Source organism: Falco rusticolus, chromosome 8 (assembly GCF_015220075.1).
Source record: "Falco rusticolus isolate bFalRus1 chromosome 8, bFalRus1.pri, whole genome shotgun sequence".
In the NCBI taxonomy this organism is placed as follows: domain Eukaryota; kingdom Metazoa; phylum Chordata; class Aves; order Falconiformes; family Falconidae; genus Falco; species Falco rusticolus.
The window spans coordinates 35,029,129-35,054,104 of record NC_051194.1 but is presented as its reverse complement, the minus strand read 5'-3'; the positions used below and the strand labels follow the sequence as shown (position 1 = coordinate 35,054,104).

The window sequence follows — 24,976 nt, the reverse complement described above, 5'->3', positions numbered from 1 at the left end:
AGCTCTGCAAGTTGGACAGCACATCTGTAATGCACTGCTGTAGCAGGCAGGTGTGAGGTTAGTGGAGCACATGCCAGTCCTCGGGCTGGCCATGTAGTGGCACTGAAAGCAAAGCTAAATCCCAGACATCGGCTCTGGCAAGGTGTATGCTAGCTACAAGGGAGGTGCTGGGCAGGCTGTCTTGTGCTAGGAGGATGGAGGGAGGATGTGGAAGGAATTGAATTAATCAGCTGCAGTTTGTGGAGTACAGGGGGACACGCTCAGTCCTGTGCCATTTGGGAGTTCACTGTGTTAGCCCAATTGCTCACAATATGCTTCTGCCCTCCTGGCTGGCTTTCTGCGTCTGGATTTCATGGAGGCTGTTACCGAAGGAGAGTCTTTGTTGCTTGCTCAGTTTGCCCTGCAGAGTGACAGAGACTTCAGCTTCCCCTTCTACAAGAGAGGTGTATTTTCAGTCCTCTTCTTGTTCTGCCTCCTCTGTCCCATAAATGAGATGCTGACTTCGCTCACAAGTGTATCTGCCAAGTGCGTTGAAGCAAAGAGAAGCTGGAGGCAGAAGTGTTGTTAAAAGCACAGGGAAAGAAGGGAGTGTCTGCAGCAGCAAAGGTTCTTACTGTAGCTAGTGACAAAGGCAAAGATTGCCTATTGATCTGCTAAATTGCAGAGTGTGCACAATGCAACAAATGGGTTTGAGATGTTGTACTTGAAATAGCTGAAAATATTATGATGAAATAGTTTTGCTCAGAAAATACTTCTCAAAACGGAGGTGGTTTTGATTAAACTCTGCTAGGATCAAGGACATACAGAGAAATGATTGCATGCTCTATTACAGTGCATAGCATAGGAGTTGTAGCACTCCTGGGTAGCAGAAGCTGTGAGAGACTGCTGAATGTGAGCTTGGATGAACGTATCCCAGCTTCATGTACTAGGTTCATGGGTTTTTTGGGGCACGTTTTTATCAGCTTGTCCTATTGAAACTGTTCCACTGTGTAGAAAAGAAATATTCATTAGCCCTGAGAAAGCCGGGTTCAAGTCACTGGTTAAAGCTGTGGTATTTATGGAGTGCAAAGAAGCTCCACCAGCAGAGATGATGACATGCCCAGTGGCCTGCTTGTGGGAGACCTGCTGAGGAGTCAACCTGGACTTGAAGAGTCTCACCCTGATAGCCCAGCTGATAGACCCTAGCCACTGGGGTACACATGCATTTCTTTTCAGAAAGGATTTGAGAAGCTTTTTCAAAAGTTCCCAGCCAGTATTTGTTTCACTAGAGCAGCCACAGGAGCGAAATGCAGGATTTACTGTACAGTGTGTTCACATGCCTGCAATTACTAATGGAATAGGACAATTAAACCTCAACTCATTAGGTTTCTCTAGTTTCCAGATAAGTTCTAAATTGGGAGCATTGCCCAGAAGACTTGCTGGAAATCTTTGAAAATACATGAGCATAAGTTTCCTTTCAAACTGTATTAGGTATTATCTGTTAAATAACTAGGCGAGCACAGAGCAAGCTGAAACCCTGACCTGCTCAAATTAAATAGTTCTCTCTGGGTGAATCTGAATTAAAATAATAACACTGGAGAGGAACACTCCCTTTCTGCTTTGGCTCTGCAGATCTAACACCGTAAAAACAATCTCTCCAACCTTGTGCCCCTTTTCAGAGTATCACCTGCCTTGTTCTTGTACAATATCACCTGTGCTGCTATTACAGCTATTTCCCTCCCATATGTAGGGACAGAAAGGGTGGTGGGCCAGCACAGATGTACTGTGGATTGCCGGTTGACTCCACTGGCAGATAACCTAGTGCCCCAGACTGTCTGAGTTCATATGCAATATTGTTCAGGGTGTGCTTACAGCAACACAGGATTATCATCTCCTTGCCTATCTTTGGTTACCTCAAAGTACTGTTCTTTCCTTAAGGTGTCTTCAAAGCATGCAGATATTGCAGCTCAACTCCTGTTTTTTCAACCTCTGAACAAGAATATAGCCTCGATTTTGCCTGGTGTGTTTGGCCTTTAAATTGGTGGAGGAATCATAGGGCTTTCAGTTAGCAATGATCTGCACTCTACATTTACCACCTCAGCAGCAGTGAGGGGCTGTGGGGTGCAAACAGACCTGGAAGAAGCTGCCTCTTTGGCGGCTTAGTCTGTCCTAAATACAAGCCAAACATGCTTGGGATGCAGAATGCAGTTTTTCTTTCATATTTACTGCTAGCTACCACACCTCCTACCAGGTACAGTTACAAACCTCAGCTCCTGCCAGTCACAGCCCCTGCTGCCTGTGCCTTACATCAGCATTCTCCTCACCTAGCAGGTATATTGCTTTCCTCCTCTGCTGTCTGGCTTTGATTGATGCTGTCATTTGTGTATTGAGACAACCAGAGCCTATAAATCCTTCCAAATACCCTATTATTAAAAAGGGATTTCACCTTCAACTTTGGGGTGGTGAGAAGGGCTCATTATGCTTCTGTTTGTTAGCTGTGCTTATGCAGGCAGTGTCTCTTGGGGCCTGAGATAATGTTCGATGTGTGGTGTATTGCGGCCAGTGAGTAGGTTGCATGCGTCAAAAGGTATCTTGAGGGCAGGCAGAGTTTTCAAAGGCAGCAGCCTGCAGAAATTGAGATTCTTACAGCTGCGCTGTAAGGCTGGTGACATGCGGATGGGCATTTGTGACTTCTAGGTGACAGCTCTCTCCAGAGCCGTTCAGAGTGGTGGCAAGAGCCTAAGAACCCTTTGTTGCTTCCTTACCTGTGGCTGAGGGTGAAGATGGATATAAAACCAGAGGTACTGCTTAGTGAGTGCTAAGCCTGACTCACAGGGCCTGTTGTAGTGATGTTTTGGGGAGACAGAAACAGCCAGTAAGTAAGGCAGGCACTGTCCTGAACTGCTGAGAGGCTTCTCAGCCTGCTTCTTCCTGTGCCCTGGGGGCTGCACTTCATAGGGGAGGGGAGGCATTGGACCGGGCATGCAACAAACCTCACCTACAGGCCAGACTACAAAGACATCTGTGAAAAGTCATCCGTGTACGGATTTGGCAGTGTTGACTGCCTATTCCACATCACCTCAAAACCCCAAAACAACCAAAAACAAAACCTTGAGGAAAATGTCTATCTCTGTGCCCAATCAGATTGAGTTTTCCCGAGTTCTGGAGATTTCTTCCCCATTTTTTATCATTTTGCCTGAGGCTGAAGGGTCTGTTTTAGGGCCAGTGTAGTAACTATCATAACTTTGTCAGGCTGACACATCAGTATGGTGCCAATCACAGTTATAGAGACCCTGGGACCACTTCATCACAGGAGCTTCACTCCAAGGCTCATTTTAATCTTTCCTAATAAAATTTAAATGACAGTAGCTGTTCCAGTCATGAACCAAGAAAAGCCTCTCATATTATTCCCTCCTTTTTTTTTTCCCCGAGTGTTGGGCTTTCCGTTTTATAGTGTCTAATTTATATGAGAGCTGACACCTTCCAAAGCCAGCTATGTGTGTCTGAAACAAGTGGCACTTCTGTTTAGTGACTCTCTCCTCAGCAGATAGGGTGTTTCCAGAGTGATGTGGAAAATTGTATAGTTTGGCCGTTGCCCCCCTCATCAGAATCCAGGCTGAATTTCTTGATGCTTATGGGTGGTTTTGATCGGGTGCTGTTTTTGAGCTTGGATGGAGACTTGGCAGCTTCTAACCAGCCATTAGAGATCTGTTCCATTGATGGTGCTGAGGTGCCTGTCTGTCACATTAAATGAGGAGAGCCAATGGCTCCTCACATGCTTCCACTTTTCTCCTAGCCCCAGCAGAAGACAGTAGAAGGAGAACTTAAAAAAACTGCACAACCTTTTCACTTTAAGCATGAGTGGCATTAAATAGCCTGCCTCACTGGGAAATGGCCTCGCACTTGGAAGGAGAGGTAGGGCTATTTGTAGCGCATTTAAGGTCTTGCAGGCTGCACAATCTACAGACTTGGACCGGCCCCTGAGAAAAAGTCTTTGGCAGTAAAAGTCAAGCCACAAAAACCAGTCTCAGCCTTCCTGAAGTGTGAGGGGTCAGGGAGCTGTTTGGAAATCCTGTGGCTTGAACCTCAGTCTGAGCTATTTCTAGCACTGAACACACAGAGACTGGAGCAATGATGTGGATTATGCCCATGTCTTTTGCTTATTTTTCATTTAACCTGCTGATGGCTGCTGTCTTGTATTGCTTTTCAGATCTACTGAGAGCAACTGCTCGTGACTGCATTAGTGGGAATGGATGTTTATGACTGATCCCTTGGTGGCTGCAAAACTCATCATACTCCATCAAAATATCACACTCAGCTTGGTTCAAACAGGTATTTTTTTCTGGGCTGTTCCTCGGTCTGCTTCTAGCAGAAATCTGGAGAATGACCAGAATCACTGAGGCTCTCAGAGTCTTGGTGGGAAAGAGGAAGAATGCTGGTGTGGGGAGGGCGTCAGTCTGGTGGGGTGGATGGTGTCCCAGTCTGAACACCCCACAGGCAATAAACTCGTGTGTTGGGGTTGTGTGCTGTGGGTGGGTAAGTGCAGGATTGCTGACGCTGGCTCCAGGCATTGCTAGGTTCCTTTCATGCCATTCATATGTCGTGAAGCTGGAGGGAAGGCAGGAGACTGCACTGGTAACGTGTGAAATCCAAGTGCTGTGGCAAAGAGCTGGGAGATAGGGACTGATGTCCTTTCTTGTGTCAGTTAACCTCTTCATCCAGTGAATTTGCACTGGTCTAGTATGGGGAAGACCTGCTCCAGCTACTGCACCGGCACAGGCCTAACCTTTGACCTCAGGACTCTTTCTTCCTTTCTTTTAGCAATCGGCCAAGTCACACATGTAAGGGAAAGGGCAGTGAGTTATAATCAAGGCATCTTCCATCTCCTTTCAGAATGCATGTCAGGGAAGATGATATCTGGGACCTTATTAATACTGCAGCAGTGAAATGTCACTGACTCTGTGGCACAAAAAGACCTTGATTTACATGAGGATAATAGAGATCAGACCGAGATCCTCAGGCTTCAGTGTCAAAAGGCCTGTAGGATTGTATTACATTTTCTTTCCTGCTGATGAAAATTAAATCCTAGGGGAAATGAATGGTTTGGTCTCATCTGGATTCTTTCTGGAGTAGTGTTGCCTTCAGAAACTCTAACTGGCAGTCAGTGCCTCTCTTGGCAGTCTCAGCTGGAAAAACAAGGAATGAGTGGTTTGGAAACAACATTTTTGGCATCTCTCTGCCATCCATGTTATTTACTTCAGCTACAGGAGGGATTGTTACCAGGAACACCTGTTTCTCATGTCTAGGTGGAGAAAGATAACATTTAGAAGACATTCTATGCATCTGAATCTCTGTTGCTTTCTAGAGCCAATCCCAAACAGACCATCTTTGAAGGAGATGACATCTTTGGTTACATTCCCTGTCTTTACTCAATATTCATTGTCCTTCCATCAGCCTACATCTTTCTGCATGACTGTTTGGCACATAACCACTAGCATCATTGCCCTCTTGTACTGATTCCTTTCCAGCATGCCTTGCTGGAGATCTCACTCTTTAGCAAGAATGCATCTGCATGTTCTTGGGAGACTTGACCTTGGAAGACTTCTGGCCAAAATGTACCTATCTCAAGAACTTGGATGTTACAGGGCATCATCAGCTTTTTCTGTCTTAAGTTATTTGCAGCTGGCTTATTCAGAAAACACTGCCTAGATGGGCATTTGCTTTGCTGACTGTTTTTAGGTGTAGGGGAAAGTGAACTAAGCTCAGATCTGTAAGGGATCCTAACGTGAAGTTAGGTATCCTGATCCTTTGGCCTGTGGAAGTTGTTTTTGTTTTGGTAGTAAGATGAGAGTTCTGGCAGCTGCTGCTGCAGGAGATGAGTGGGAAGACACTGTATGTGGGTGCCTGGTGGCTGGACAGACCTGCACTGCTTGTTTCCCTGTGTATGAGTGCTTCTCACCTATTTCTTATTACAGTGATCTTGGGTCCCATTTATCCCCACTTTTCTTCCATAAGACTTTGATATACATTACAGCAAAAACAGAGAAGTTATGGGAAAGTTGGGGCTGTTTCTATTTTCCCTCTTTCCAGTGTATGGCCTCCCAGGGTATATGTACTTGCCCCATTCTAAATTGCAGATACCCCCCCAAGGGTTGTCTCCCTAAGGACAATCTTGTTACCACTGAGAGAAATAAAGACACATATGTCATACTGATTTCTGGCAGCATTTTGAGTATTTCAGGGGTTGTTTTCAGGGTGGATGAGGACCTTGCTTCTCATTTTCAAGGGACCAAATAATTTTCAGCTCAATCTAATCCATGTAAAGATTTTAGAAGCTACCTAGAGTTTGTTACAGGCTAATGCCATCCAGAGACACTTTCTCCAGTCTATTGCTTTTTGGTGGATCTCTGAAGAACATCATAAACCATCAGTTTTGAAGCTTAACAGACCCCTAGGGGGTAACTGAGACTCTAAGAGTTACAGTAACTCTGCTGACATCTTTTTAAACACCTTTCTTTTCTCTTACAACTTTTTAAATGCTGTGACTCAGTGCCATTTTTTTTAGCAAGTACCAGTTTGTGTAGTTTCTAGCAGAGAGCACCCAAAGTTCTGTTTATGGAGGACTTGCATATGAATTATTACCAGCAAAGCTTGCAGTCAGGTAGTGGGTTATAGTACTAATTGAGGCAAATGTCATAGCAAGAGCATGCTGACGTTGTTGGAATTAATGGCCCAGAGCATTACTACTTAGCACACCTTTTGAAGTTAATGGAATCATATTAATTGGGATCTTGGAGGCACTGAGGGACACAGAGTACATCACTCCTGAGCAGCACCTCTGTTATTACATTAGGGCTGAAATAGCATCCATGTTCCTTCTGCCTTTTGTGCCCCTTTTGCACAGCCATTTCACAAATGGATGGGTCTGACAAGGCCCGGGGGAAGGTTGTTTGGTCCTAGGCTAAAAGGTGAAAAAGTCTGTTCCAGCTGTGGTTGCACAGAATCACTCTGTCTCCTGAAACCAGTGCTGAGAACTGCCAAACTGCCTCTGGCAGTATCCTGAAGGAAAAAGGAGCTGTGTTCCAAAATATTTTGTACCCTTGTCCCTGGGTCTGAATCTGCAAATTCATCTCCTCTCCATGGAGCTTGTTCTGGTGAGCACAATCCAGGGTATTGGTGCAAGGCACAGTGTCAGAGCACCGGGAAAAAAAAGTGTCTGTCAGCGATAATGAGTCCTTTTTGGATATTAGCCAGCTGTGGTAGCAGTGAGACTGGTGTGTGGTTAGACGTAATGCCTAGAAAATTTCAGTTTTGATATAGCAAAAAGCAGCTTATGGAGGACATTTGCTTTCTTTGAAAAAAAACCTGGGAGCTGATACTTTTTCATAGAAAACCAAAACTCAAAACTTTTAATACATTGCTTTGTGCAGTTGAGGAAAAGGAAAAAAAATAGCCAACAGTTTTCTACTGAGAATTTTGATTCCAAACCAGAATGTTCTCATTTTCATCCAAGTTTTCCACATGGGGGAAATGATTTTCAAGCATCTCTCATACAAAGTAATTAACCATGGATGAGGAATGGATGATTTCAGAAGAACAGGAACACATACTATCTCTAGATAACGATATTAAATCCATTGTACACTGGGAATGGAAGTTTTTATGATGCTGTAGTTTTTCTGTGCCATTTTACCTTTGTTGAGTTCACATTATAAAAAAAAAATGCTCAGCTATGATGCAGCATTTTCTCTGTATTAAGAGAAATATAACTATTATTTGTCCTTTGCAGCATTACTGTGATGTAGGTTCATGATTACCATTGACTAAATTTGTAGACTTTCACATTATTTCCTGGGTTAGCATAGGGGAAATGTTCATGTTTGCTTGAAATGATGATGATTTATGTCAGCTCATTCTCCCACTGTATGGAAGCTGAAACAACAGCATGGCTGAGCCAGGGCTGCTGGCATGGGAAGCTCCTTCCTAACTCTGTGCAGGTCTTTCATCCCGCATCAGGTACCTTGGAACCCTGACTGCAATATCCAGAGCTCATCACATATGGCGCTGCTCAGCTGGGCAGGAGCTGGAGTGTTGTGAGCCCTAATCCTGCACATTTACTGCAGATTTACTGCATGATTGATCTCAGCCTTATTGCTGGATCTGCGGTACAGCCACCTGTAACTGGTTGCAAGGGATGGGCGGGGTTTGCCAGCAGAAAGTCCTTCTGTTCAGGGAAGTTTTTCTTAGGACCTGTTACCTTGACCTTAGCTTGCAGAAATGCTTCGCTCCCAAGCAAGTATGAAGCACTCCTGGCTGTTTAAATATATCGCAGTTCTGTTTGAATTGAAAGATTCCTCTGTTCCTCCCTGGAATGTGTTGTAAAACAGTGACATTTGTTAAATGGAGAACACGTAGGGCAAGGACTCCATCAGCTCCGAGGAGACAGTGAGTAATGGTCTCTTAATGTCTGAGAGCTTTAAAGCTACTATAATATTCTTCAAAGTCAAGACAGTGCAGTAGGGCCCTGCATTGCTATGCTGTGTTCAGGGGCGGGCCATTGCTGAGCACGCAGCCAGACACCATACTTCAGCAGCATCTATATGGAGGGGAAGGAGTTAGTTGCTGTGCAACATGCATCCCAGACAAGGCAGATTTATTATTTACTTGTGAGTGTTCCTGTAGCACCCATCACTCAGCTGGTTACCCATGCCGGCTAGACGCTGCTTTGCACTTCTCGTGGTGTCTGCTTTGCCCTCTTCCCAACACAAATCAATATATTAAGCCTCAGTGCATTTGGGAAGGAGGTAAAGTTTGCACAGCCGTCACCACAAAAGGGGGAGTGGAGTGGAAGTGCATGTCTGTGATCAGGTGGAAACCTGTGGTACAGCTCGACACAAGTCTCCTTGTTTTGGATTCCCCAGATCGGTGGCGCCAGTGACCTCTGTCCAAGGACTGTGTCTTACTCCTCAGACAAGGTCCTGTCTCTGGAAAGCTCGAAAGAAAAGGCAGGACAATAACTTAATTCTGAGTCCTGTACTGGGTTTGGTTTAAACTGCCTCTTCCCTCATGCCGATCTCTTGAGCTGAGGGAACAGTGTTGCAGAGGAGACTGTCCTGAGCACATGCAGCACCTGTGAAGGTGTTCTACCAGCCAACATTATTGCTTCTGCCATGCACAGCACAGGCCTGAACTGATTGACCCTCGTCTGTCACCAATACATGAAGATGCATATTAATGCTATTTGAGACTTGGCTGAGTAACAACTATGGGGTAATGAACTGTGCATTTTTAGCTTCGTAGTCTCTGGGACAGACGGATGGAAGCAGAGGGATGATTTATATCCTCAAACCTGTTATTTACAAGGAGTCATGTTCCTCATCTTCCTGTAGACAAATTGAAAGAGTTGTAAATTTTCCATATATAGTCCCTTGAGCTAATGCTTATGGGAGATGTAATTTAAAACATTCATTTGTCATGGAAAACTGAGCCTGAACAGCATTGCCATGGGAATAGGTACAAAACCTGAAAATAGGTGGACACACTCCACACAGTCCTTACTATAAAGAATTTACTGTCCATATAGACACAATAGAAGAAGCAGGAGGGAAATTAGGTCTCCTGAGTGGCAATTCACCTTATTAATCACTGCCCCTACTGACTAGTTAAGGACTAATTAAGGGCTGACTGTGGGTCATGAGAAGTGAACCAGCTACCAAACAGGCATAACAGCATTAGGCATTTATTTCCTAACTGATCATATAGACCTGAAAGCACCCTCCCTGTTTTCAGTGAGCATAGGCCTAGTGACATTTGATCTGGAAAACAGTTCTGCCTTGTTTCTAAGGAAAAATCTTGTGTGTGTGTCTGTGGGAATACAGCAATTATGTGAGATAATGTACAAAGGAGGGGGCAGGATCAGGCCTTTGAATATTTGCTCTTCTTCCTTTCTGAACACCTACATGAGGGCAGTGTTGTTCAATAGGACTCACCCGATGCAGAAGCACTTGTAGGAGCAGGTGTGGCAAGGGACTGTGCTTTTCCTTCGCAAATAGTCTGGTGTTTTAGTATCATCATGCTTTTGCTTACCACCCAGCATGTTGAGTTTAAGGAAGAGGTTAAATACAGCTGTTTTCTGTACTTCGTTTTCCCTGCAAATCTGCTTTCAGTCTGAAATATGGATTTTTGAGGGCTAATGTGGAAGTCAATAGATCTGGTTAAATAGATTGGATTCTCTTTTCATTTTAGCAATTGCACTGGCTTGACTGGAGTGGTTACTGATCTACAAGAAGGAATTGCCAGTTGTGCCATGGACTTCTTATGTGAAGGAAGAGGCCAAGCTTCTGTAATACTTTGTGCCTCAGTTTCTTCTCTCCCAAATTTACAGTCTTGTTTATTGCTGTGACTGGAAGGCACCAAATACAGTGAATCCCCAGTGTCTGCTCTGGCTCATGGGCAGAGCTAATGGCAGATCCTCAGAGTCCTGACCAGAAGCTATGGCATGAGCCTTATTGCTGTCCTGCTGCCACACATATCTAAAGCACATCATTTTTTCCTGCTTGGATATTATCGTAAAGCAGGGGGAAAAGACTTCACCTATTTGTCCAGGGCTACCTTGAGGTACTGTTAAAAGCAGATTGCCAAATTCTTCTGTGCTCTGGATCTGCCTTTCTTCCTGTATGTGCGTGGATTAACTGTACCTAGGAGCTCTGCAGTGCCTGTTGAAATGGGGCTTCATGGGGTAACTGCACCAGTCTCATAGTCCTGGGGCTGTCAGGGTGTCTGCTTTACTGCCTGTTCGCCTGATCCTGCTCGGGTATCTCAGTGGTGTGCTAATACAGTAGCAATATTCCAATACTAATCAAAATATGTCTTTCATCGTATTCCTTTGCTAGCACTACCTAATGTTTTAAAATAGCTTCCTTAGATCTGATGCTCTCTGGCTGTTATTTTCATTTCCCGCACAGCTGTTAGGTGTATTTTCCCTATTAACTGGGTGTTTCATGTATCTGGTGATGGTGAATACCCTATATTTTCCAGAACCACTTTTGTTGCTATCTATACATTATCTATTCCTTTTCCTCCTAGAGATATAGTCCCTGTCATAGCATTGGGTCTTCCCTTCCCTGCAAAGAGGCAGAAGGAAAAAAAAATCACTTCATAAATTCCCCCATTTCATCAGCTGCTGACTCCAGTTCACCCCTATCATTTTAACTGGAGTAATCGCCTTGTTTACTTTCTGTCTGGTACAGACTTGTGTACAGTGCATTACGCTTCCTGGGAACCTCTCTGTAAGTCTGATACTCAATATCTCTTTCTGGTTCCTTAATAATCCTCCTAACTCACTTAGCCTTGTTTTTATAGGTCTTCTACTCCCCTTGCTAGGTAGTTCATATCTTTAATCCAATTCTCTTTATTGCTTGTACTCCTCTTTACTTTCTGGCCTTAACACATTGGCTTCTAATGCCTTGGGTTTTGCTCCTAGTCTAGACTCCTGTAATTAGCCCTGAGCTCACAGCAGGTCAAACGGTAATTTTACAGTTGCCCATGGACCTGTGTGTGAGAGTACCCAGGGGCAGAGCCTGGGTTTCTCTGCTCCCCAAACCGTGTCTGCACTGATGCTGCAGAGGTCCCTTTTAGTACTGTTACTTTTCTTTTCTGTGTCCTGTTGTTATTTCAGGTACTAACTTCGTCTGTTATTAGGCCTGTTTGGCATTTACCACAGTGGAGCTGGGCGTGCAGGTGTCTCCCACGTGCAGATAAGAAAGATGTCACCCTGGTGGTACTAATAGGGCCATTCTCTCTCATTTTTTGGCTTCTATCTGCAGAGAATCCAATGCCTTCTCAGTGAAAGCAGAGGGGTGTATTTGACTGTGTGCTCTAAGGCATGTGGAAGTGAACACTGGTCTCTCTACATGGGCACTTTTCAAACCTTAAATGTGTAAGTTAGAAAAAAATCTGAGGATATCTTAGTGTTGCACTAAAGCTGGGAAGAACTCAGGAGATTCATGACTGATGGAAATGGATGGTAGAAGATACTAGGGTTTTCTGTAGATCAGGCTCCCTCAAAGAAGGCATGAATCCTCATGATAGTCTGTTCAGCTTCACGGATCTTTTTTATATTTGATGACATTGATTGTATGTGCAAGACTGGTGTTAGATAGCTGTAACTAGTCCCCAGCTGGGTAAGCATGTGAAGCAAGGTAACATGTGCTCAATTTCTTTTGCTCCAGTATCAGGAACAAATCCAAGCAAGGTTTCATCCCAGTCTTCCATCTGTACCCATGTCAGAACTGATTCAGTCAATCCCTGTGAACCACAGTCCTGCTTCACTAGCACGCAGGCTGGGGGTCTGCTTTGTGTGTTGTGGCCTGGCAACACTAACAGTGGGTGAATGGCAATGAGGCCCTCATCTGGGTTAGTATCACTCCCACTGCTGTCTTCAGGCTCTTCACAGCAATCTGTGCTAAAAAGAGAATAAAGACCACAGATGAACTTTTTCCTAATCCCAGAGAACTTTTACTCTGATCAATACGTTGGTTTATCTCCACATGCAATGCAGAAATGCTTCAGATGGAACTGCTAACATGAAGGAAACATCTCTACAGGCAACATGTTAACAGAGTGAAAATAAAAATCCTTTCTCCTTCACAATGCTGAGATAAAATGAAGTGCTCTCCATTTCCATGACTTGTCACCTGAGTTCCCATCTTGCCTTTCTGTCTGTGGCAATAATGATGATAAGTGATCCAGCAGGATGACTTTCCACTGAAAACCCAAAAAAGGCCAGAGAGCTGAAAGACAGGTTATTCAGAGAAGGAAAGATCTTGAGGAACAATTACGTCTTTTTTTTTAATGACAAAAAAGCTATGCCAGTATGACTCCATCTTCCTGGTGTGCAGAAGCTAGAGACATGCTTTTAAGGCCTTACAAGCATTGGCACACGCATAGCATGTCTTGTGCTTCGTATTGCTCTGCTTTATTGCTGGAATTTTGAAACATCAAACCTTGCGTTAAAGTGGAGGGCACTGAGACCAAGTAAGACATAAAGGCATTGTCGTGGGGTAGTTATGATTCTGGCATAACAACAAGAGGCAGTGAGGACTTTTGCTTTGGAGAGGAGAATCGTGCTGATAGCTCCCGGATTCTTTTGTTTTCAGAACCAAAGTGTGCCAAGCAAATCTGCTTGCCCTCTTTCCTGGGTACCATTACAAAAAAATAATAGATGTAGGTAAGAACATAGTGTGTAAAATAAAGTATTAGGAACACTGTTTCATGTTACAAGCAAAACTAATTTCAGTTGGCTGGGAGGTAAACACTGCTCCAAGGCTTCAGGGACACATTTTGTATGGCTACAATATGAACTTGATACTCCTGTCTCAGAGGGGTCTGTGCCTGTGATTTTCTGTGCTTGATTATTAATGTGTATATTTACTTTGTGTTGCTGGAAGAGACAAAAAAAGAGGTGGAGTGTGTTCCGAGTAGTTCCTCAAGCCTTTGTTTCAGCAGGACTGTGGCACACAGCCTTCTGAATCTTCTGAGGCAGGGGTCCTGTCTGCTGCCTGCAGGCCATCTAAATGTAAGCTGAGAAGACTTCATCTCCTGCTAAGGGAAAGGTTGGAGATGGGCAGACGAATTACTCGCCAGAGGAGTTGGTCTCCCTCCAGTGACTAGAGAGACCATCTCAATGAGTAGGTTAGACTACAGATATCACTGCTGGATAGCTGAAGGTAGGTGAGAGGTGTCCCATATCTGTGGTCACACTTGCAGAGATATTTATTGGGAATTACCTGACTACTTCTATACTTAAAGGCTTTGGGTGTTCTTGTATTCTGTAGGCAACACCTAAAGGGCAGCTGGGGATAGATGTGAATGCTATGCATTGCAAGTAGCTGAAAGTACATGCTCCCAAGTACTGGAGAAAAAAAATACTTTCCAATTTGTGCATTTGGGGAATAAAATTGTAAAATAAAATCCCATCATTCTGATTTCCCTGTTGGTTTTCATCTTCTGATATCAAGTATGTTCTGATATCTGTCATGAGAACTGCTGGCTGTGGAGTTAATGTTGCACAGTGCCTTGGAACAGAGCACATCAGTGTTCCTGTGTCACCTTGGTTTTGAGGGTTTATAGGAATATTAGCTGGACCTGTGATGAGGTCTGTGAGGGAAAGCAGGACAGGCATCACAAGGAGATGATTCTTTTTGAAAGGATGATTTTCTTTATGTCATTTTCTTTTTCAAAATCAACCATATTGTCTTCTAGTCCCAATTCCTTAGCGGTTTCATAACACTTAATTAAAAGGTCATATTCATCTGTGCCTGGTGCCCTAGATAGTTTCTGCTTCCACTTTCAAGAGAAACTAAAATTCCCTAGTAAGGGTAAGTAAGGATAAGTACCAGACCAAACTGGGTAGATACAGTTTCTGCGGAACACAGGGAGAAGGCAGGCATATGTACAAACCACATTTCTTGACAAGACTGCTCAGGCAAGACATTAGTCACGGGCTGGAAGTCAAATGGCTTCCTGAGTAACACCAGGAAATCGCAGCTATCATGAAATGACACATCACAATATGATACTTTGGGGCAAATTGCTTAATGCATATGCATTTCAGCTTAAATCGCTGTGAAATAAGAACAATACAGTGTTCATCCCGGAAAGTAAATATGGAGGGAAGGTAAGTTCACTAGATATTCATGTCATGGAAAGATACATCAGAGTGTACTGTGCACTGAAGCTTGAGCACTGTTGCCTGTTCTTGACAAACGTGCAATTTCATATTGGAATATCTAGAAGCATCTACTTAATCATCCTGGATTGGAGAGTTTTACCAGTGTTCTGAGTGGGAGGTATCATCCTATCTGTGAGAAGTGCTCCTACCCTCTGATACATGTCAATGAAATTTCTGTACCTGAGCACTGTGAATGTCATATGCACATTTTTTCATGCATGCCCTCATGAGCATACATGGTGGAAAACTTAATAGGCTCTGTTCTCTTACCCCTTGAGCAGAAGGTTATTAAAATGTGAACTCCATAGTTAAAGTTGTAAAGCCAATTTCATAACTCATGTAGTAATGTTCCCTCTATTTAATAAGGCAATTCGTTGATCTGCAGCAGCAAATTATACTTTTTGAGCATTTAAGTAATACTTCCACTTGGCTTCCAGTTTACGAGGCAATTTAATATTTCCCTGGGCTCACTAGTGCTGACTGTACAGAACTTCTGGTGTTGGGCATTTATTCAGCATAGAAGCTTGAACAAAGTTATTGCTGTTTTATGCACAATATGGGAACATTTCCTTTCAGAAATCTCCCCTTTGCCCAGCTACCACCAGAGCCATTGGAGTACACACAATTCTGCCAAAAAAAGCCAAAAGGAATGGATTAGTCCAAGTGAGCTGCATAGGCAGCCACCATCAGGATGTGATGCCAGATTTCTAAAGTTGGCCTGACCTGGTCACCATCTCTTCAAAAGCACCAAAGGACCACATGTGACCTTGGATAATGAGGAGAATTCAATCACAGGAATCGGGTGCTTTGAGGAAAACTATTTCAGAGCGAGCTCTTGAACAAGAACCGGTGATATTTGTGTTGAGCCCTAAATTATTTGAAGAAGATATTTTTATGACCCTACAGTTGTTTTGGCTTTCTATTTAGGTTGACTCATGTAATGAAAGATACTGCTCCTGTCTACAAATATTCTCTCATCTCTAGCCTTAGACCATGGCCACCAAGATGGTCACAGCTGGAGTCTTCAAAGTGCTGACAGCAGAAGTCCCCTGGCCCCATCCATTTGCAGTTATGGTTGTACTGGAAATCTGCCGGGACACTAGAGCTGATTCCTGGAGGCAGAAATATCCTGCTTGTAATACTTCTTTTTCCAAAAGGATCCTTCTTCGACTAAAAGTCCACCCTAGCCTGGAAACATAAACATGTTTATTTCAGGATATTTCAGAACATTTTTGAGAAATTTCCTTTAGGTGGCAGCAGGAGTACAAGAATATTTACCCTCTTCTATATTCTGGGCTGCTGTGGTGATGCGGCTCCCTGCTGTACATAAACCTAGTTTTACAACTCTTTCGCAGCCTAACACACATGTGTTTTTATTTTCATTATTAGAGCAACTTGCTGATGAGTTGAAGTCATGAGTCAAGACTCACCTGTCTGGGCAGTCCTTTGGGTCTCTGTAACTGATATGACAATCTGGACATTTAACAGTATGGAAATGATGCCATCCCTGCCTAGGGAATCTCAGTCTGGACTCAGTATTGAAGATGGGGAACAAGGATGCTCAAGATTACTGTCTTGTTTGTTTGCTGGTTTTATGAGTCGAGAGAAAACTATCAATAGTCTAAATACAATTGCAGTGTTGCTGCTAAACTTTGCAGAATTCCCTATCTCTGGGATGGCCCTACTGCTTGCTTATCTGCTGGGAGGTGGAAAGGTATTTCTCTATTCCTCCCCTAATTTTCAGACTCTTTCTTCCTTCAGGTCTTGTTTACTTTGGAAGGAAATTCCCAGCTGATGTGTCCATCACGTTCCCTGGGAAATGCTTTGAAGTTTATGGTCTGCTCTTGAGACAAGGAAGTCTGCAAAGCCCTTTCCCTTTGGACACCAGTATGTCTAGGGGTCTCTCAAGAAAAGGAACAGGGATATGGAAGTGTTGGCTGTCTGAATTCCATAGGATGCCATTCAGGCACTTCCCTGCAGCTGGAAATGAGCCAGTAGCTCTCAGTACTGCTGAGGGGGACCTGCTTCAGACCAGGATGGCCTTGGGTTCATGGGAAGCAAGGCAGAGGCTAACTGGCTGGCATCTCTCTCTCACCATGAAGTGACTGATGTGGGATCTAACTGGGTGTCCATGGTTGGGGGCCTCAAGCAGTTGCTCATATGCTGCTGTATAAAAGCCTGCTCTGCTTCAGACCTGTCCTGGTTCTGGCTGGGATAGAATTAATTTTCTTCTTGGTGGCTGGTACAGTGCATTGTTTTGGATTTAGTATGAGCATAATGTTGATAACACACTGATGTTTTAGCTTTTAAGTCGTGCTTACTGTAAGCCAAGGACTTTTCCATTTCCTGTGCTCTGCCAGTGAGGAGGTGCACAAGAAGCTGGGAGGGAGCAGAGCCAGGACAGTTGACCATGTAAACCGGGGGAAGTTGTGGTGGCTGTTGGTTGCTGCTTGGGGGCTGGCTGGGCATCAGTCATGGGGTGCTGAGCAATTGCATTGTGCATCATTTGTTTTTTTCCCCTTGGATTTTATTCCTGTCTCTCCCCCTCTTCTTCATTATAATTATTGTTACTATTTTTTTTTTTTCTTTATTTCAGTTATTACATTGTCCTTATCTCAACCCACAGGTTTTACCTTTTTTCTGAGTCTCCTCTCCATCCCACCAGGGTTAGGGGATGGGGAGTGGGGGGGAGTGAATGAGTGAGTTAGTTGCTGGTAGGGGTTAAACCATGACAAATCTCTTATTTCTGGACTTGCTGACCTCAGACTCCTCATTTCTTAGTGCTGCTCCAGAGCAGAAAACATGTTTTTCCTATATGTTGGGCTCCTGCCTTCTCAAGAGGGCTCTTTTGAAGAGTAAGCAGGTACACACAAGCAGTGACTTGTGGAAACTGCTGCCTGGGTGGGATAGATCCCAGTACCCTGGCATTCTGTGTCAGGCTCAAACCTCCTTCCATTCATCTGCCAATGAACGACTACTGTTGCTTCACACCCTTCTGGAGCCTGGCCGTTTATCCAGCTTTTATAGTGAGTAAATAATATGCTCAGTTATATGTCTGGAAATAAGGTTCTGTACAAATTCCTCAGGCAATCAATATACAGAGTCGTTTTACGTTAGAAATAGCTTGTTCCAAATGGCCATATATATCTTTATTATACTGTAAATTCTCACACTGTCACTGGAAGCCACATATGCCTTATTACCCAGCTTTGGTTGCAGAGCAAAATCCTTCCCTCCTTCCCTTTCCAAGCCTCTTCTCTACCCTCCCATCCCCTTGTCTTAAGGCTTAGGAATTAACTGACCTCTCCAGTGCACCACAAAAACTCCTTCCCTTCCTGATAGAAAAGTGTCCTCTTGAAATTTTTTTCTCCCCTTGAAGACAAGTGATACAAAAGTGCCTTCCTGGAATTCTTTTCTCCCCTTGAAGACCTCACTGTAGCCTTCTTCCAAAAAAACAAATCAGGCTTCAAACGTCCATGCCCTATAACCTTACTATTTTAGCTGTGTTTTCTCTGTCAAAATTATTTCTATGGCAAAAGCCTTGAGACCTCCCAGACAGCACTGAGCCTCATTCTGTCAGGTGGTGTACCCAGTGCACAAGATAGCTTTAGCCATTTTGCACCAGCAGTTTTACAAGAGGTCATCTGCATCCTCTGGTTAAGGTCTCTTCATGTCTGGGGACTAGTCTGAAAGGTTTGCGAAAGATATGTGGGACCTGGGCAGTCAGATAAAGTAAGGACAGTTCTGGTCACATCATGAGGCAGTCCCTTAGGGGTGCACCTGCTCCAAGTGGAGCCTTAACTATGAACCACAGGGGTATACCTGCTGTGGCATAGGCTTATCCACAGCCAGTCACTTTGAGGTGTACCTGTTCCAGCGTGGTCTTATCCATGGGCCACAATGCCTTCAGAGACAGACCTGCTCCACTGTGGCCCTACTCACAGCCACAGTCCCTTCAGAAGTAAACCTACTCCAACATGGCCTCACCCATGGCTGCAGTCCCTGGAGGGGTGTACTTACTCTGTCATGGGCTTATCCAAGGCCACACACTTTGAGGTGCTCCAGAATGACCTCATGCACAGCCACTGATGCTTCAAGGTGTATCTGCTGCAGCATGGACTTATCCACAGCCACAGCCGCTTCAAGGTGTGCTTTCTCCAGCGTGGGCTTATCCTTGGGCCACAATCCCTTCAGAGGTACCCCTGCTGCAGCACAGAGATAACCATGGCCATAGACACTTTGAGATGTACCTGCTGTGGTGCAGACTTATTCATGGCCACAGATGCTTTGGGGTGTCCTGCTCCCACATGGACTGATCCACAGGTCACTGTCCTTTGACTCGAGTGCACACTGGAGTTCCAGCCTGCCCAGTACAGCAGCAATGCCCTGGTGGTCATCTGCCAGCCCAGACCTTGCCATTGCTGTTATCAAAATGTTCCCAGGCACAGCAGCATAAGATGATAAGCAGTGCACCAAGCAGTGAAAGCAAAAAGCAGCCACTAACAAGCATTAGACTCTAATATACAGTGAGGCAAGCAAGCCCCATGGCAAGCACAGAAGCCTGTCAATTAATATCAACGACAGCTATAGATATTCCATATCTAGCATATTCCAATCAAATCTGTCATTATCTCAAACTCTTTGAGTCCCACACTGGGTGCCAAAAAGAACTGTTGTTGTTTAACCCCAGCTGGCAGCTAAGCACTACACAGCTGCTCTCTCACTTCCCCCCTGGTGGCATGGGGAAGAGAGTTGGAAGGGTAAAAGTGAGAAAACTCATTGGTTGAGATGAAGACTCTTTCATAGGTAAAGCGAAAGCCATGCACACAAGCAAAGCAAAACAAGGAATTAGTTCACCACTTCCCATGGGCAGGCAGGTGTCCGGCTGTCTCCAGGAAAGCAGGGATCCATCATATGGAACGGTTATTTGGGAAGACAAATGGCATCACTCTGAATGTCCCCCACTTCCTTCTTCTTCCCTCAGCTTTATAGACTGAGCATGATGTCACATAGTATGGACTATCCCTTTGGTCCATTGGGGTCAGCTGTCCCGGCTGTGTCCCTTCACAGCTTGTTGTGCACCCCCAGCCTCCTCACTGGTGGGGTGGGGGTGAGGGGCAGAAAAGGTCTTGACCCTGTGTAAGCACTGCTCAGCAACAGCAAAACCATCTCTGTGTTATCAGCAGTTTTTTCAGCACAAATCCAAAACCCAGATCCATACTAGTTACTGTGAATAAAATTAATTCTACCCCAGCCAAAACCAGCACAAAACTGCATTGGCACTGCAGCTGCGCAGGCATGGGAGAGATGGGTGGTTACTGCCCCACAACAGCTGGGTGCTGCTTTACAGTCTTGTGCTTTAGCTAGAAAATTGCTGGCAGTGGTATAGGAGGGAGGGTTTTGGTATCTGTGAGTCTTCTCTGTGGGATAAATGTAAAAAAGAATCAGGTGAGAGGCAGAGTGCAGCGATATTTGCAGATGGAGAATGAGAGCCCTTGAACACAAGCACAGCTGACCCCCTAGAAGCATTCCCATTCTGCTTCCTGAGATGTGGAAATGAAAGCTATTTCCAGGGTTAAAGTTATGGGCGTTGGAGACAGCAAAATAAACAGTAATGGCTTGAAGAGTCGACAGGAAGATGAAGCATGGCTGTGCCCTGGAAACAGTCACTGCTTGCTCAGCATGTCTTGCTGCTGTACGCCAGCTCAGAGTGGGTCCCACCTTCAGACTTTTAATTACTTTAGGGGAGGTATCTCTTTTTCACTGTTCTTAGCACTGCTGTGCCTGGAGAGAGTGAGCAGGTCTTGTCCTGCTCTGGCACAGCTGTAGCAAAGCTCTGGCTAAGTGAGGGCCAGAGACTTCATGGAAGAGAGGGGCAATGCTCACAGGGATTAGGAGTATGGGTTATAGCTTACTGTGGGTCTCAGCTAAGCTCAGAAGAAAGAAATTTCTTCACAAATCCATCATGTTTGAGCAAGTTCTGGGGAGGCAACTTAAAAGCCTCACTGGTAAACCGTAGAGGAATGAAGCTGGGTAGCATTGATAATATACAACTGTGGGTTAGCTGATGTAGATAAGGTACAGGTGTGGCTGGTTAAATTAAGTGGCTGAGAGCCAATGAAGAGAGAGTAGCCGAGGAAGAAGCAAGAGAAAAGAGAACACAGGCCTTGGATGAGGTGAGGAGAAGGCAGCAGAGGAACTGGTATGAAGGGTATGCTGGTATGAGTTGGTAAGAGACCTTGTTGCAGCTTGATAGCTTGGAGAGTGCTGCAGCAGTTGGTGCCCCGTGTGAGGCTGACTGAGTTGGACTCAGACTACAACAACTGAACTAATAGACTGCAACAAGGCTTTACTGTTGGTCCGATTCTACTGTCCGTGCTGTACCTCCTTCCTCCAGAGGTCAGACCACACTGCTCCTCTATCTGACCCCTTCTCCCTAATCCTCAGGGCTATTTAACCACTTAGTGGCAACAAGCTACACCTGTACATTGTCTGTGTTAATCAACCCACTGCCTCTGAGGCAAGACCACAGCTGTGTGTTATCAATGATAATCAGCCTGCTGCCTGCATTCCTCTACAGGAAACCATTTTCGTTTTTCATGATGTGTGGGTAATCAGGTGCATCCATGTTGCGTGGCTGGGCCTGGGTGGAGGGGCTGCAACATGGCCTACAGGTCTGGGACTGAAAACTTTCTCTCCACGCAGTAAGAGCTCCCCTTGGAATTGGAATAAGAGTATTTCTCTATGCCAGGGGCTGGTGTTTTGCTTAGCACAGAGGTGCCCATCTTCAGCTATGGAGATATTAGTTGTGGCTGAGCAATGACATTGGACAAGCAGCTCTCAGGGGAGACTTGCTGCCAGCTGTACGGTCTGACAGAGAGGGGATAAGTGAAGTTACTCAGTGTGGTTACATGACATGTTTGGGAAGGCTGTTAGTAAAACACAGCCAGGAGGACTGGATCCAGCCCCCTGGGACAAAACCCGTGTCTCTGTAAGCATCACCTCCCTGCGCTAGACAAGGCAGGAAACCCCATCACAGCTCCCTGAAGGCCAGCACTGCTTGTGTGGGGAAGTAGAGCTCTGTTGGAAAAGCCAATGTAATCCTGCAAAGTGAAGTCACAGCTGGAGGCAATGGACACATCCTTTGCTGGTGTAAATCACTGTGACCTGATCGATTTCAGGACCAGCCTGAACCAGAAAGTATTGAAGATGTCGCAAAAAGTTCTTTTGAAGGAGTCTTTAGAGAAATGTTTGTCCCTTGGTCTCATGTTAACTTGCCTGTGTTAATACATCTGCAGCATGCTATCAGTGTGCAGCTTGCTCACAAGAAGAAGAAAGAATGAGAGACTGGTGTTCATCTTATTGACTGCTTATTCACTTCTTTAAAAGTAATTAGGAGTTTAATCAGAGTTTCTATGGATTTTTGGGGGAATCTGTAATTAAAATCTGCACAGTCTTCTTGCATTATATACTTAACTTTCTCCCAGAGCTGCTCAAATATCTCTAATATTCTCACTTCCTCTAATGGAAACTGTCAAGTACCCCAACATAAAAACAAACTACTAGCAAACTCACTGCAACAGGCTGCAAAAACACAGACCCCAGCAGCTTTTTGTTGTTTGGAAAGGTCTGATCTTCGATAACGGCCCAGGCTGTAGGTTAACAGGCCTGATTGACTCCAAGCTGCTTTTTCTCTAATGAATAGAGATGTTTCTTTTCATCAGCATAAAGAGTGCAGCGTATGGAGCGGGGGAAGGGAAGGAGAAGGGAAAAAAGCCATCTCACTGCATAGGGATGGAGCTAGTCTCTTGATAAGCTTTCAATTAAGAACAGATTAAAATTAGGTTTATCTTCTCCTGGAAATGGCAATGACGTTAATATAATAATACAATGTAATAACTTAATAGCTCAGTTGGAAGTGACTTATCCACATTGGAAAGATCACAATTTTGCTACCTAGTTCTGGGGAGGTTAAATGTGCCTGTCCTTTGTTCCTGCAGGTGTGCAGGCACCTGTGGTGGGAGGCAAAGCTGGACAGTAGTTCTTGGCCTGGCTACTTCTCCTCCCTGGCTGGTCATCAGGGTGGTTGGATCGCCTACCTTCAGGGCTGCTGAGAGGTAAGAATTGGGTGAGTGTGGCTGGGGAGATGATTAAGGGCTCTGATACGCCTTGAAGTGCAAATCTCCTTATAATTAGTGTATTCCTGGACGAAGACCTTCACCTGCTGGTGGGTGTTGCATTTGGAGGGTAGCCAGGGTTAGTCCAGCTTTCTCTCTCAGTGGCAGACCTGCAGTGCTTGCTTCTTCATCAGCCCCTGCCTTGTGGAAGGGACACATCCTGTATGCTTGGCCCATGCAGCCAGGAAGAGACCAGTGGCATCTGGTGGTCCCAAGGGATGGTGAGACCCTGGTCTGAGCCACAACCAGGAAGCACGTTTGTCTTCCTGTGAGACGCTGTGTTTGGAGCAGCTGGTGCCCATGTAGAGCCAAGCATCACCACCACTCCCTAACATGCAGCCCAACACACGGGCATAGCCCTGGTCTGTGACTTTGTTTCTGTTGTCTCAGGTGTTGGCTGGGAAAACCAGTGAAATCTGGTCTTCTGGTCTCCTTTGTCTTTCCTTCTGCTCTAATGTTGGTTGAATTGCTCTTTGTGCATCACTTGGGGTTCCTTGGTGCTGGCCTTCATATTTTAAGGCCACAAGGTTTGGCCCATGTGTCTGAGTATGCATTCACTCACTGCATTCAGATGTCTCTTGTAAATGAAGAAGGTCTCTTTTCTTGATCTTGATGAGCTGAGCAATGTGTTCCTGAGCATGTAGGCCAGTCTGGCAATCTGGCAGCTATGAGAGAGGATTTTATTCCTTGTGAACTGTCTGCAAACTACCTGTCCCCTGGGCCCAAGGCTTCCAGCAATGTCAGGAAAGTCAGTGCCCAGCCAGCTGGTTTGGAGGTGTACATGGAAACTATGCTGACTTAGGCCACTGTTTCAGATCTGCTCCACACCAATTCCTCCTTGGCTCCTTTCTGTGTGCCATTGGCTTTTCCCAGTTTCTGAACATAGCCTGGTCCTGGAAGTATTCTGTTGGCATTTCTCTTGCATGGTGCACAGAGGCATAAGTGGAGCCTGAGGTTCCATTTTTCTAGGTAGTCTATTAGCACTCTGTTCCTACCCCCAAGCAGTTTGGTGTGTCTGACGAGAGATTTGAGGTGCAGAGGCATATGATGGGTCCGTGTGTAAAAACAACTGTTGAGTCTCAGCAGAGTCCTCCAACACCTGGAGCTTACTGCTTACCCAGTCCCATTGCTCCACCAAGGAAAGGGCAAAGTCCCAGAGCTTTAAGGTGTAGCAGCCAGTGTCTGGCCTTGCTAGGAAAAGATCCAGGAGTCAAACACCCGTGGCTGGTTGTTCCCTACTCCTCAGTCCAGCCCATCACATGCATTAAGAGCTATGAAATCTGCTGACCTTAGTGGGACTTCATCTCCTCCATTCAGGTAAAGGAAATAGATTTCCTCTGCCTCAGGCGAGTGTTAGTGAAAGCTGCCCTGTGCAGTGTTTGGTGCCCTGAGCTCAGGTGTTGACCCCTGCCATTAACCCGGACTGTCACCCAGGAAGAGCCTGATTGAACTGGTGTCATGGGAGAGTGGCAGCCTCTCATTCAGCTCATGTCTGGATGAGGCTGGATGATCTCAGACATGCCCTTTGGTTGCAGGGACAAAGCTGGTAAATCTGTTATTGCAATCCAGACAAGGTAGCATTTTCCTGCTCTTCCTGGACAGAGACTACATCAATTTATTTATGTCTGCGAAAAACACAGTCAGAAATACTTCTTAATTTTTTTTTAATGAACCTCCACTTGAGATCATAGCAGCCTGCTTTCCTTCTAATGTCTGGTGCTTTGAATGCAGGGTGCGTGTCTGTTTACAGCTGCTGGAACTGTAATCCCACTGAAGATTTGGGCCTGCTGCTGTAATGAGCTCCAAGTCCTCTGCTTATAAAGCTCTGTGACTTTGTATTAGATCCATGTGAGGGCCAGAAATCATGCTCCCAAGGGCCTGATTGTCAGAGCAAACCTTTGTCAGAACTTCTTCCAAAAGGGCTCACTGTCTGGAATTATCCTTGGTGCTTACTAGCTGTCTGATATCATTGCATTGCCGGTCATTCTGCCTTGAGAGTTTTACTGCTAACTCTAATCTATTACACCTCCTGCTGATCAGTGCTGTGTTGTCAGACACGAGACAATGCCAACTGCCCCCTCAGAGGGCT

General features: G+C 45.1%; 1 long non-coding RNA gene across 1 annotated transcript in view; it reads left to right on the top strand.

Moving 5' to 3' along the window:
* LOC119152529 overlaps positions 1-24,976 on the top strand; it is a 33,285-nt gene that overhangs the window by 8,143 nt on the left and 166 nt on the right. Inside the window, exons 2-3 of the long non-coding RNA XR_005105798.1 lie at positions 4,190-4,311; positions 22,711-22,827. This is a non-coding gene — a long non-coding RNA (uncharacterized LOC119152529). The remainder of the gene's footprint in view (positions 1-4,189; positions 4,312-22,710; positions 22,828-24,976) is intronic.